The sequence below is a fragment of the Phyllobates terribilis genome, unplaced genomic scaffold (assembly GCF_046119375.1).
Source record: "Phyllobates terribilis strain yellow unplaced genomic scaffold, ASM4611937v1 Scaffold_9__5_contigs__length_417890890, whole genome shotgun sequence".
NCBI lineage: Eukaryota > Metazoa > Chordata > Amphibia > Anura > Dendrobatidae > Phyllobates > Phyllobates terribilis.
Window position 1 is genome coordinate 114492769 of NW_027362769.1, and position 14447 is coordinate 114507215.

Below are 14447 nucleotides of genomic sequence, written 5' to 3' on the forward strand. Positions count from 1 at the left end.
CTGCATACTTGCGCTTGCATTGCAAGGAATGGGAGAGGTACAATTGAACACTGCCCTGGGACAAGGACTTGAATGGGTTAGTTGCAAGTCTGCAACGACAGGTGCAAGGTCGGAGGCATCTTCGCATGTACCATGAACAGGGGTTTGGCATGCACACACTACAGCGGAATAGGCTCTCCTTCCCACTAAATGCACTGGGGAGGGCACAGGTAATGTTTTGGTATACGCGCTTAATCTTATGTATAAGGCACACCAGGACAAATAGGGGCGGCTGGGGACTGAGTATGGATACCTCGCTGCCGAAGCAGCCATGAGGTAGTGGCCAGCTTCGGCCTCCTCCAAACTAAAAGGCCCCATTTCAAGTGCAAGCTAGCAGTATGGAATTGCAGTCTGGGGGTGGGTGGGTGGCAGGCTGCACACTTACACTTGCATTAAAAGAAAACATAGCAGATGCTAACTTCTGTCATCATCATCATGCTCCTCACCTTGGCACTCTCATCTCCACCGATGGAGAAGTCAGGGCCCACCGGAGGAGTCTGGTTCTCTGGTAGGCTCGTCCAATGCCGCCTAAAGTTGGCAGGGCTAAGAAAAGTGTGTGGGGGGATGTTCCAAGGAGAAATAGGGGCGGCTGGGGACCGTTTATGGACACCCAGCTGCCCTCAGGCGGCTGGGGACCCTGTGTGGACACCCGGCCGTGGGGCGGCTGGGGACAGAGTATGGACACCCGGCCGCCGGGCGGCTGGGGACTGAGTATGGATTCCAGGCCGCCAACACAGCCATGACGTGGTGGCCAGATTCCACCTCCACATGCCTAAAAGGCCCAATTTCAAGTTCAAGCAAGCAAGCAGTATGGTATTGCAGCCTGGGGGTGGGTGGGTGGCAGGCTGCATACTTGCGCTTGTATTGCAAGGAATGGGGGAGGTACAATTGAACACTGCCCTGGGACTAGAACTTGCATGGGGATAGTTGCAAGTCTGCATCTTCTGATGCGGCAAGGATCACTTATGATGGGCACACTTTTAGACAGTGACCTGGGAGTCAGAGATGCTTCCAGGGATCTTCCCCATGCTGTTCCCATGTCTTTTCAGCACTTTATGCATGTGTCACACAGCACATGGCCAGATAAGGTTGTAAAATGTTAAAATGACATTTCCCGGTGAATGCATTTGTCATAGTTGAAAGCAATACAAAAGTGCAAAAACGCATAAAAATGCTACTTGTGAACATAGCCGAAGGTGTGGAGGAGTATTTTTGGTTTTGGTCATTTATTTTAACTTATACACAAGTCTTTTCCCTGGAAAGGAAGTTCCTTATCATATTTCACAGGAAAAAAGTTTCACTTTCGTTTTTGAACGTTTTATTGTGAGCCCGTAAAAGTGGCTTAATACCTCTGACCACGTTGTTGACAGCAGTGACCTGGGGGTCAGAAATGCTTCCTGGGGCGATTCCCATGCTGTCCCCATGTCATTTGAGCACTGTCACTATCGTTTTGGGCACTTGTTAGGCTTTTAAAAGACTGCCGGGGGTGCCACCGCAAAAATGCTCGAGTCTCCCATAGACTAACATTGGGCTCGTTGCTCGGGTCGAGCACCCGAGTATCACGGCGAGCTCGGCCCGAGCTTCGAGCACCCGAGCATTTTAGTGCTCGCTCAACACTAGTGTGTACTACTCCCTTCAGAGGAGAGCACAAACAGGCTCTAACCAGAGTAGAAAGAGAAGTGGGAGGCCCCGCTGCACAACTGAGCAACAAGACAAGTACATTAGTCTTTAGTTTGAGAAATTGACACCTCACAGCTCCTCAACTGGCAGCTTCATTAAATAGTACAATTAAAACACCATTGTCAACGTCTACAGTGAAGAGGCGACTCCGGGATGCTGGCCTTCAGGGCAAAGTGGCAAAGAAAAAGCCATATCTGAGGCTGGCTAATAAAAGGAAAATATTAATAAGGGCAAAAGAACACAGACATTGGACAGAGGAAGATTGGAAAAAAGTTTTGTGGACAGACGAATCAAAGTTTGAGGTGTTTGGATCATACAGAAGAACATTTGTGAGACGCAGAACAACTGAAAAGATGCTGGAAGAGTGCCTGACGCCATCTGTCAAGCATGGTGGAGGTAATGTGATGGTCTGGGGTTGCTTTGGTGCTGGTAAAGTGGGAGATTTGTACAAGGTAAATGGGATTTTGAATAAGGAAGGCCATGCCATACCCTGTGGACAGCACGCAAAGTAGAAAGATCCCGGCACTCACGTGTATACGATCAATTCATTTAAAACGTTTCAGCCCCTTGCAGGCTTTTGTCAATTGTGGATAACAAGACAAATTCCACACATATATAGAGAAATTTAGAGGAAATGACATCATACAAAGGAAAATATTAAAGAAAACCACAACAGAACATTACACTACAATCACAAAATATAACATCATACATCAAATTATAAATAAACCTCATAAATAAACAATAAAACAAAAAATAGACATCATAAAATGACAGAGATGCACATCACCAGGTTTACTTAATTGGTAGTTGGCTCTCAAGCCTATGCAGCTTGGAGTAGGACAACATGTATAAAAAGTATCATGTGATCAAAATACTCATTTGCCTAATAATTCTGCACACAGTGTATCTCTCCACGTGCACCACCAACCACTAACAAGGACTACAGAGTGCCGACTATTTCTTTATTATACCCTGTGGACAGCGCTTGATTGGAGCCAATTTCATCCTACAACAGGACAATGACCCACAGCACACCTCCAAATTATGCATGAACTATTTAGGGAAGAAGCAGGCAGCTGGTATTCTATCTGTAATGGAGTGGCCAGCGCAGTCACCAGATCTCAACCCCATTGAGCTGTGGTGGGAGCAGCTTGACCGTATGGTACATAAAAAGTGCCCATCAAGCCAATCCAACTTGTGGAGGGGCTTCAGGAAGCATGGGGGGAAATCTCTCAAGATTACCTCAGCAAATTAACAGCTAGAATGCCAAAGGTCTGCAATGCTGGAATTGCTGCAATGGGAGCATTCTGTGATGAAAGCAAAGTTTGAAGGAGAAAATTATTCTTTCTAATAAAAGTCATTATTTCTAACCTTGTCAATGTCTGGACTATATTTTCTATTCATTTTGCAACTCATTTGATAAATAAAAGTATGAGTTTTCATGGAAAACAAAATTGTCTGGGTGACCCCAAACTTTTGAACGGTAGTGTACATGTATCTATATCTTCCTGCCAATCCAGCCCTGCAATCAGCAGATCCACAGGCCCGACTTCTAATTACCCTCACCTATCTGCTCATACGTTTCTTCATCAGGGTTTATATGGCATGGAAACACAACCATTCAAATGATGTCCATACACCCCAAAATACCGAAACTTCTGTGTTTGAAGGGTTTGTGAAATCTTTTCAGAGTTTCTAATACATACACACGTGGTCCAAATTGTTGGTACCCCTCGTTTAATGAAAGAAAAATCCCCCAATGGTCACAGAAATAACTTGAATCTGACAAAAGTAATAAATTAAAAATCTATGAAAATGAACAAATGAAAGTCAGACATTGCTTTTCTGCTTCCACAGAATTTAAAAAAAAATTAAACTCATGAAATAGGCCTGGACAGAAATGATGGTTCTTCTTAACTTGACCCCATCCCCACCACTGATTGGCAGCTTACTTATAGTGTAGATGGGAAAGCTGCCAATCAGTTGTGTGGGCGGAGTTATACACAGCTCAATATTCTGACCACTGCTACATCTACTGCAGAGAAAACAGGGACTCTATCAAAACTGCACCAAGCCATCGAGTAAGTGACACATCGCTGGAATCAGGGTCTCTGCCCCATCAGATTACATAGCAAAAAATTGCAGAAAGATTCCCTTAACTATTTTTCTGAGACTCCCTATTTTTTTTACCTTTCCTTCCCTGTGTTTTTTTTTTGCATGCAGTCTCGTCATTTTTAATGGTGTTCTGCAATACTTCAGTACTGCAGTAGATAGTACAAACCAAAGTCACCTACAAAGCCCAGCCTGTGGCTCCAAGCAGCTCGATACACCCACACCTTCTGCTTGATGTAATGACGTCGTGCAACAGGAAGGGGTTAAAGGGCTTTTTCCATCTGGTAGTGCCCTGCACCCTTTACTGTTTTTTCCTTTGGGACCAGTGGGCGACAGGGGCCCAGTGTGCTGGAAAAATCCGTTTACGGATCCCTTCTTCCCCTTTAGTCTCAGGAGTGGTAGGGTTCCAGATTGTGCCCTTTAGAATTTATGATCAGGGGGATCTATCAATACGCTTTATACTGTATAAAATAGATTGGTGTATGCAGATTACAATGCAATTAAAATTGGAAATGCACTTGATCTTTTCAGCTGAAGGGTGGACCCAGCGTCCCGCAGTCTAACTCTCCTACTCCACACCACAGTGTACACCCAACCTGTCTTGCAAGAAGAAAACATTTTTAAGGAAATGTCAAAGTGCAAACATGAGATGTAACATAAAAATTGCATTGAAAGGTTGGACATTGTGCGTGACCTTTTCACTGCCAGAGGGTCTAAAAACAGCAGTTTAAATTAAATGTGAAAGAACGGGACCTGTGCGGGCTGTTACTGACATATCGGCTCAATCCCAGGGCTGGGTTCAGCCGTCCTCCGTATGACTGACAGGTCACTGGCTGTAAGGGTCAGTCTAGAAGCAGATTAGACTGATCGGTGCACACCTGCGTGGCTTTGGGGGCACTTTTTGTTCAATTTATAGAAACATTAGTATTTTTGAAACCTATTGTAAAATCTTTTTATGTCGCTTTCATTGGAGTCACAGGTGACCTTGGCCTGCTGCAACTGTGAGGGAGACACAGAGCACAAAGTGTTAATCTCTCCAGCTCAGGGGTGGATTGTGCCCCCCCCACAGGTACCACATGTATCACATGACATGTCACATGATCTTCATTTGATAGGTCATGTGAGTAACACACAGAAGTTCTGATCACATCTATAGACTGAAAATGGCGGAATTATTTTTCCATTATGTACAACCCTATATATAACATAGCACTATATATAGCAGAGCAGGGGTGGGAGATTAATGTTCCCAAGGGGCCACATGAGAAACCGTGACTGTTGTGTAGGCCGAACCAATAGGCTGAAATTAATTCTGCTCAATATTAATATTAACAAAATAATAAAATTATATTAATTGTATGACTTAATATTGAGCAGAATTAAGTATGCTGACATCGCCCTATATACAGTATGAGTCCCCACAAAGCCCCTAGATACAGTATGAGTCCCCACATAACTCCCTATGCACAGTATAAGCCCCACATAGCTCCTTATATACAGTATGAGCCCCACTTAGCTCCCTATATACAGTTTGAGCCCCCAAATAGCCTCCTATATACAGTATGAGCCCCATATAGCTCCCCATGTACAGTATGAGCCCCCTAATAGCCTCCTATATACAGTATGAGCCCATCACATAGCTCCTTATATACAATATAAGCCCCAAAATAGCCTCATATATACAGTATGAGCCCCCAAATAGCTCCTTATATACAATATGAGCCTGTACATGGCTGCCTTCTCTGATCGACTGTCGGTTCCACAGCCAGCTCAGAGAATGATCGAATCCCTCTCTGGGGGCGGCAAAATGCAGCTGCCAGGGAGACACCTCTGACCACCACATGAGGTGGCCCGAAGCCACCCCCCTGACGGCTGTACCCCGGTCACCTGCCCCTCCTCTTCTCCTAGGTACGGCCCTATACAGTCTATATGAGAATACATGACTGGTAACTATAATATAATCAGAGATGTGTCCGTCTGTTCGAAGCCTTTATAGACTATGCACGCAATGCACCTGCGCAGTCTGACCAGAGACAGAAGAACACATCAGACATTACAGGTGAGAGGCAGGAGGACGAGGATTGCGATGCCAGAGATCACGGTATGCGTAAGAGCTGACTGCATACTGCTATCTCCGGCGCCATTAGGACACATACCTCGATCTCCATTTTATTGAAGACACTGTGTGCAAATTTGTCTTCAACAAAATGGCGCCGGAGATCGCAATTAGTGTTGAGCGAATTTGTTCGGCATTTCAAATTCGGGTTCATATTCGGGTTGCGGCTAGTTTGCGCCAAAAAATCGTCTCCGCCCATGAAGATCCCTGATTTTACACGCAGTCACGCAAGTAACTAATCGCAATATGTCCAGGCACGAACTCTGGCGCCACACTGCTCCAGCCTCTCTGGAGATCGAGGACGCGCTGCAAGGGGGGGGGGTGAGTTGGAGTGTTTTATTTTTTTTATGGATGGAAAAACAGCAGAACAGGCAGGATTGGGGAGCATATACCAGGATGGGAGACCTGGATGGGGGAGAATATACCAGGATGGAGGAGCATGTACCAGGATGGGAGACATGGATGTGGGAGCATGGACCAGGATGGGGGACCTGGATAAGGGGACCATATGCCAGGATGGGGGGGAGCATGTACCAGGATAGGAGACCTGGATGTGGGAGCATGGACCAGGATGGGGGACCCGGATAAGGGGACCATATACCAGGATGGTGGAGAGCATGTACCAGGATGGGGGACCCGGATAAAGGGACCATATACCAGGATGGGGGGGAGCATATACCAGGATGGGGGACCTGGATGTGGAAGCATGGACCAGGATGGGGGACCCGGATAAAGGGACTATATACCAGGATGGTGGGGAGCATGTATCAGGATGGGGGACCTGGATAAAGGGACCATATACCAGGATGGGGGGGAGCATATACCAGGATGGGAGACCTGGATGGAGGAGCATATACCAGGATGGGGGAGCATACACCGGGATGGGGGAGCATTTGGTTTCAGTCATGGGATCTTGTCCGGCGCCGTTTCAGTCATTGCTTTGAGAATACAGAGCAGCTGATGTAACCCCGGCCCTGATTGACAGCCAGCCTCAATGTAGAGGCAGTGTCAGTCAGTGCTGGGGGCCCGGTTATAGGGGACGCTCTGTATACTCAGTGGTGACCGAACCGGCGCCGTCCCGCCCCCATGACTGAAACAGAATGCTGGCGAGGAGAATAAAGTTCATTTTCTCCCCGCTGCATTCAGCTGCTGGGCAGCATAATAAAGTTGTTAACCTGCAAATTAACTATTATATATGCAGGTTAATAGCTTTATTTCTGATGAAAGGATCCCTTTAATTTTGTAGCACAATATTTCAATGAAATGGTGCCGGAGTCAGTGCATGCGCTTAACACGCTATTCGGCACCATTTTATTGAAGACACTGTGCATGCAAATTTGCATACAGTGTCATAAAAAAAAAAGGCGCCGTAAATGTACTAATAAAAAAGCTCGCCACCCAGGTGTAGAACGAGTTCAATAGCTAGTACGATATACTGTGGTACAGACATCAGATGTTATATACTATACACATTGTTATATCCCATCTGACGTCTGTACCACAGTATACCATACATTAATCTGTATACTGGATGTGATATATTATGTACAGGGATATACACTGTACTGATCACACCTGGACCTGCACACAGGGCCTCACATATCATATATGGAGCAGTATAGTATGTGATGTCCTGTAGGTTCAGGGTTGATCAATCAGTGTGGGATCCTGTATGCGATGTCTGTGGTCGCTCTGCTGGGGCTCATTGTGATTTATTGCAGGACTCTGAATTTTCCTGCAGATCAGGTGACGCTGGAGCCGATGACCCAGAGTGACCTGATCTGCAGCAAAGGTCAGAGTACTGCAATAAGTCACACAGAGCCCCAGCAGAGCGGCCGCTGACCGGACACTATGGAATCGTGTGTGCACTTACCAGGAGGGGAGCAGCATCCTGCAGCCCCCACCTCACTCCAGACATCCTGCCCTGGGCCCGACCTCATTTACTGCCACCCACTGAGGTCCAATGCACGAACTCCTCTCTGGCAGGATGATGCAGCTCCAGGCGCCGCTGTGTGACGTCAGTCCTGGAGACGCAGCCAGTGCAGTGCAGGGGGCATGTCTGCCTCCCTGTGATGTGACCGGCCGGCGTCTAACAGCATGTAGGTACAATGCAGTCCCCCTGCCTCTGCCCTGCAGGAAACATTATAATGAGGGCAATCTGGCCATGGGCCCCACGGAGCCTCGGGCCCCGGGCGGTAGTCCAGATTGTCATTATAATCCGCCTATGCTCCAGCTATAACCTGACTGCAGCCATTGAGCGAAATCAGCAGTAGGGGAAACGGTAGGAAATGGAGAGAACTAGACATAATTTATGTTACTCACTCATATAGCACCATTAGTTCCACAGCGCTTCACAGACAATATCGGCACAGTCCCCATTAGGGCTCACAATCTACATTTCCTATCAGGAGGTCTTTGGAGTTTGGGAGGAAACTGGAGAACCCGGAGGAAACCCACACAAACACGTAATGATGAATAACCCGAGGAAGGAACCTCTGGTAGAGAAAAGTCATATTTCCTGAGCAGTAACTGGGTGGGTAATGTTTCCCCCAATTAACCTGATGATTTTTACAGAAAGTAACAAAAATCCAGTTTTGGGACCATATTATTGGGGGACACTTATGACCTTAGGGCTTCAAAAGTAGTTCTGAGGATTGGGCAGAAATAGAAGGAAGTCAGGTGAGCAGACAGTCATCGATAGCACCCAGTGACCATGAGACGCACCAGCTGATGCAAGATAAAAGCAACCGATAGAAGGGTGAGGACTGGATCATTTGGTGCCTTGCAAACTTCGAGAGGCAAAGCTCCCATTGGTGAAACAAAGGAGATTTAGACCTCTGTGCTGCTAATTCAGAGACTCGTCATATACAAATGATAACCTTCAAAAAGGACACCTTCAAGGAAAGGATCCAGAGAGGAATATTTAAAGCATCTTGAAACGGTTCCATGCAATCGACAAAGCTTCTACATCCAGGGATCTACTGATCTTGCTACAAACATGACATCTTATAGTTCACCCTGGAGGACATGAGGTTGAAGTCTGGGACACCATATTTACAGTTCATCTCTGCAAATTCTCCATTCATTCATGTTTGATAGCCGGCTATTTAATTATCCACTCCTGGAGAGTGGACTAATGGAGGTGGCTGGGATTTAGACCTCTGACCATTCCACAATTTTGGTGATTGCTGTCATACTATCTGTCAGGGCTTTAACCATGTGACCCGCAAGGAAGAAGGTGAATCCATTGTTAGAAGGAGAAGAGAATGCCTATGGGAGGGTTTCAGGGTTTTGATTTCAAAAGGAACTCCTCTATAAAGGCAGAGATTGGGGGCTTTTGTCAGTACCTGACATAAAAGTAGAAGGACGGAAAGGCACCATTGGAGACAGGGACAGATGAAGGTATTTATGTGGTGAGAGTCCATGGACTTGTTTTATTGCACCCACCAGAAAAGTATGTTGAAGTAGAGAAAATGGAATAGAGCATGTGGATTTGCCTTCAGAAACTGAGTCTCGTTTCCCATATGCATTGGGAGATAGAAAAGGTCTATAGAGGATCTACAGCAAAGGAAGAGTTGATGGGCCTTGCAGGCTGTAGGTACAGTAGTGTTCAAAAACACGAGTTAAGCACAAAATCTTTATTCTAGTATTTATTTCCATGCATTGGGAACATTGCACATGGTTTTCTAATTCAAAACATGAAGAGAAATGTACGGTATATAATTTTTAACTACTTTACAGAAAATAACAAAAAATGAACACGGGCTGTTCTAAAAGATAGTAGTGTCTATATTTGTCTTTACAAACTCACAATATGTACTTTTTTTGAGGATTTAGCATTCCTGTGAATCACTAACCTATTATTTAGTTGTATATTCACAGTATTTTTTTTTTTAGAACTGCTTCACATTTATGTTGCATAGTCAACCAACTTCTGCCAACTGTGTCAATTTATTCCAGCCCACGATGGTCTATTGGATAAAGGTCCGGGGATTGGGCTGGCCACTCCATAACCTCAACTTTGTTGGACTGGAACCAAGATTTTGCTCGTTTACTGGTATGTTTAGGGTCGTTGTCTTGGTGAAACACCCATTTTAAGGGCATATCCTCTTCAGCATAAGGCAACATGACCTCTTCAAGCATTCTAATATATGCAAACTGGTCCATGATCCCTGATATGTGGTAAATAGGTCCGGCACCATAGTAAGAGAAACATGCCCATATCATGATGCTAGCACCACCATGCGTCACCGTCTTCAGAGTGTACTGTGGCTTGAATGCAGTTTGGGGGTCGTTTGACGAACTGTCTGCGGCCCTTGGACTCAAAAACAACAATTTTACTTTCATCAGTTCACAAAATGTTTCTCCATTTCTCTTTAGGCCAGTTGAGGTGTTCGTTGGCAAATTGTATCCGCTTTAACCGGTTCCCGACCGCCCACTGTAGATAAACGTCGGCGCTTGCCGGGCTCTGTGCAGCGCCGACGTTTAAAAACGGTGGGTGGTCTCGCAGTGCTCAGGACCCCCAGGGTCCTGCAAGCGCTGCGATTCCGGTGCAGAGCGTTAGCTCTGACAGGGGACATCATCGGGACCTGATTGGATCAGGTCCCAGTGATGTTAACCCTTTGCTATGTTCTATATGCTGCTATCTATAGTGATCGCGGCATATAGAAGATAGACAGAGGAGAGGGGGTCGTCTTACTTACCTCTCCGACGACCCCTGATACCTTCCAGGACCTGGGGTTGCTATGGCAGCTGGAGGTCACATGACCGCCTCCAGATCTGCCATATATGGTGTTCTGCCTGACTCAGCCTGCAGCTGAAGCCTGGCAGGAGACTCTGACTGTGAAATAGTCAGCGAAGATCTCATGTAATGTAATACATGTCTATTACATTACATGAGATCAGTGATCAGAAAAATAAAAATTAATGTCCCATACAGGGACTAAGTAAAAAATGTAAAAAAAAGGAAAAAAAATGTTTTTAAACTGTTAAAAAAAAATCACAAAATAAATAAAAATAAATAAATGAAATATTAAACCAATAAATCCGTATATTTTTACAAAACCAAAAAAAGTACACATATTTGGTATCGCCGCGTCCGAAACAACCCGAGCTATAAAACTGTCACACTAATTAACTCCTTCTGTGCACACCGTAATAAAAATAAATAAAAAACGGAGCAAAAAAATATGCTTTTTCATCATATCGCCAAACAAAAAGTGGAAAAAAATGCGATCAAAAAGCAAAATAGAAATAAAAATGGTACCGCTGAAAACGTCATCTTGTTCCGCAAAAAAAAAGCCGCCATACAGCTCCATCAGCCGAAAAATAAAAAAGTTATAGCGCTCAGAATAAAGCAATGCAAAAAAAATATTTTTTTCTATAAAATTGTTTTATTGTGTAAAAGCGCCAAAACATAAAAAAAAATACAGTAAGTGTAGTATTGCTGTAAACGTACTGACCCGAAGAATAACGCTGCCTGATCACTTTTAGCACACGCAGAACGGCATAAAAAAAACCCTCAAAAAACAATTCCTGAATTGTTGGTTTTTGTTAATTTTACCTCCCAAAAAATGGAATAGAAAGCGATCAAAAAATGTCACGTACCCAAAAATGGTACCAATAAAAATGTCAACTCGTCCCGCAAAAAACAAGCCGTCACATGACTCTGTCGGCCGAAATATGGAAAAATTATAGCTCTCAAAATATGGTGATGCAAAAACTAGATTTTGCAAAAAAAGGCGTCTTTTAGTGTGTGACAGCTGTCAATCATAAAAACCCGATATAAATCTGGTATCTCTGTAATTGCACCAACCCGAAGAATAAAGTAATCTAATCAGTTATATCACACTAGGAACCGCGTAAAAAAGAAATAAAACCAATTCTTCACCTGCTACTGATTTGTTTATTATGTCTCCCAAAGATCGCAGTAAGGCTCTGCCCACATTTATCCTGCGCTCTGCGCTGAGCACTTACACCAGAGTTTCCGTGTAAATCTCTGAAATACGTGATTCAGCCGGAACCCATGACGGAAGATTCCCTGTAATGAGGCAGATATAGGCCACTGTGGATGCCGTCTGGCCTGTGATCCCACGGTGTCATTTGTTTTAGGCGTGCATAAAAGTGCGGTTGGCCACAGTTTTGTGCACTTCTGAAAAAAAGGACACCGCTAAACAGAGACCAGACGGAGTCCAGAGTAACTCTGCTGCCTCATTACAGTGAATGGATCCCGCAGGGGTTTCATCTGAATTACATCACTTGGAAATTTAGATGGAAACCCTGATGTAAGTGCTCAGCCTAGAGCGCCGGATAAATGTTACGTAAAATGTTCCCAATAAAAGCTTCAACTCAGTCCTCAAAAAAAGCTAGTCCCCACTCAGGTCCGTCATCTGTTAAAAATATAAGGGACTTCCAAGTTACTGGTAGCAGAAAGGCTCTGGAAAAGCAAAATGACCCTTGCCCCCCAAAAGAAATTCAGAAAATTTTGTGCTCCCAAATCCAAATGCCTATTCTACAATAATTTGTTCTCCAATTGTCAAATAGCGCTCCGTCCCTCCCAGATCTCGCCGTATGGCTGAGCGGTACGATACAGCCACATATGGGGTATTGCCACTTTTAGAAGAAATTGTGTGACACATTTCGGCACCATTTTTACCCATTGCCCTGTGTGAAAATGTAAAATCTGAGGGTAAAACATTTTTTTGTGGTAAAAATATAATTATGCTTTTTTCACTGCCCAATGGTATAAATTTAAAAATTAAAAAATACTCACTACTTCCCTAGATGAATTCCTTGAGAGGTGTAGTTTACAAAATGGGGTCACTTGTGGGGGTTTCGGCATGTCAGCGACTCTTCAAATGTGACATGGTGTCTGCTGCCTATCCCAGCCAACATAGCGCTCCTTTCTCTTCCGAACCCTGCCGTACACCAAAGCAGTGGTTTTCCCCCACATATGGGGTATCGGCGTACTCAGGAGAAATTGCACAACAAATTTCATGGTGCAATTTATCCTGTTACCCTTATGATAATACAAAATTAGGGAATGAAAAACATTTTTTGTGGGAAAAATGTGAAAATTTTATTTTTACGGCTCAATATTATAAACTTCTGTGAAGCAGCTGGGGGTGCAAGGTGCTCACCACACATCTAGATAAGTTCCCTAAGGGGTCTAGTTTCCAAAATGGTGTCACTTGTGGGGGGTTTCCACTGTTTAGGCACATCAGGGGCTCCCCAAATGCAACATGGCGTCCGCTAATTATTCAAACATTTTACATTCAAAAAGTCAAATGGCGCTCCTTCCCTTTCAAATGCTGCCGTGCGCCCAAACAGTGGTTTGCGTCCACATATGGGGTATCGGCGTGTTCAGGAGAAATTGCACAACAAATTTCATGGTGCAATTTATCCGGTTATCCTTATGATAATGCAAAATTAAGGGATGAAAAACGTTTTTGTGGGAAAAATGTGAAAATTTTATTTTTACAGCTCAATATTATAAACTTCTGTGAAGCACCTTGGGGTTCAAGGTGCTCACCACACATCTAGATAAGTTCCCTAAGGGGTCTAGTTTCCAAAATGGTGTCACTTGTGGGGGGTTTCCACTGTTTAGGCACATCAGGAGCTCTCCAAACGCAACATGGCATCTGCTAATTATTCAGACACATTTTACATTCAAAAAGTCTAATGGCGCTCCTTCCCTTCCGAACCCTGCAGTGCACCCAAACAGTGGTTTTCCCTCACATATGGCGTATCAGCACGCTCAAGAGAAATTGCACAAAAAAATTTGGGGTCCATTTTTTCCTGTTACCCCTGTGAAAATAAAAAAAATTGGGTCTAAAGTAACATTTTTGTGAAAAAAGTTAAATGTTAATTTTTTTCTTCCACATTCCAAAAATTCCTGTGAAGCACCTGAAGGGTTAATAAAGTTCTTGAATGTGGTTTTGAGCACCTTGAGGGGTGCAGTTTTTAGAATGGTGTCACTTTTTGGTATTTTCTGTCATAAAGACCCCTCAAAGTGACTTCAAATATGATGTGGTCCCTAAAAAAATGTTTTTGTAAATTTTGTTGGAAAAATGAGAAATCGCTGCTCAACTTTTAACCCTTATAGCTCCCTAACGAAAAAAAATTTTGGTTCCAAAATTGTGCTGATGTAAAGTAGACGTGTGGGAAATGTTACTTATTAACTATTTTGTGTGACATATCTCTCTGATTTAAGGGCATGAAAATTCAAAGTTTGAAAATTGCAAAATTTTCAAACTTTTCGCCAAATTTCCGATTTTTTTCACAAATAAACGCAAGTTATATCGAAGAAATTTTACCACTATCATGAAGTACAATATGTCACGAAAAAAACATTCTCAGAATCAGGGGGATCCGTTGAAGCGTTCCAGAGTAATTACTTCATAAAGTGACAGTGGTCAGAATTGAAAAAATTGGCCTAGTCACAAAGGCAAAAACAGGCTCTGGTGCGAAGTGGTTAATATGTTAATATTTTTATTTT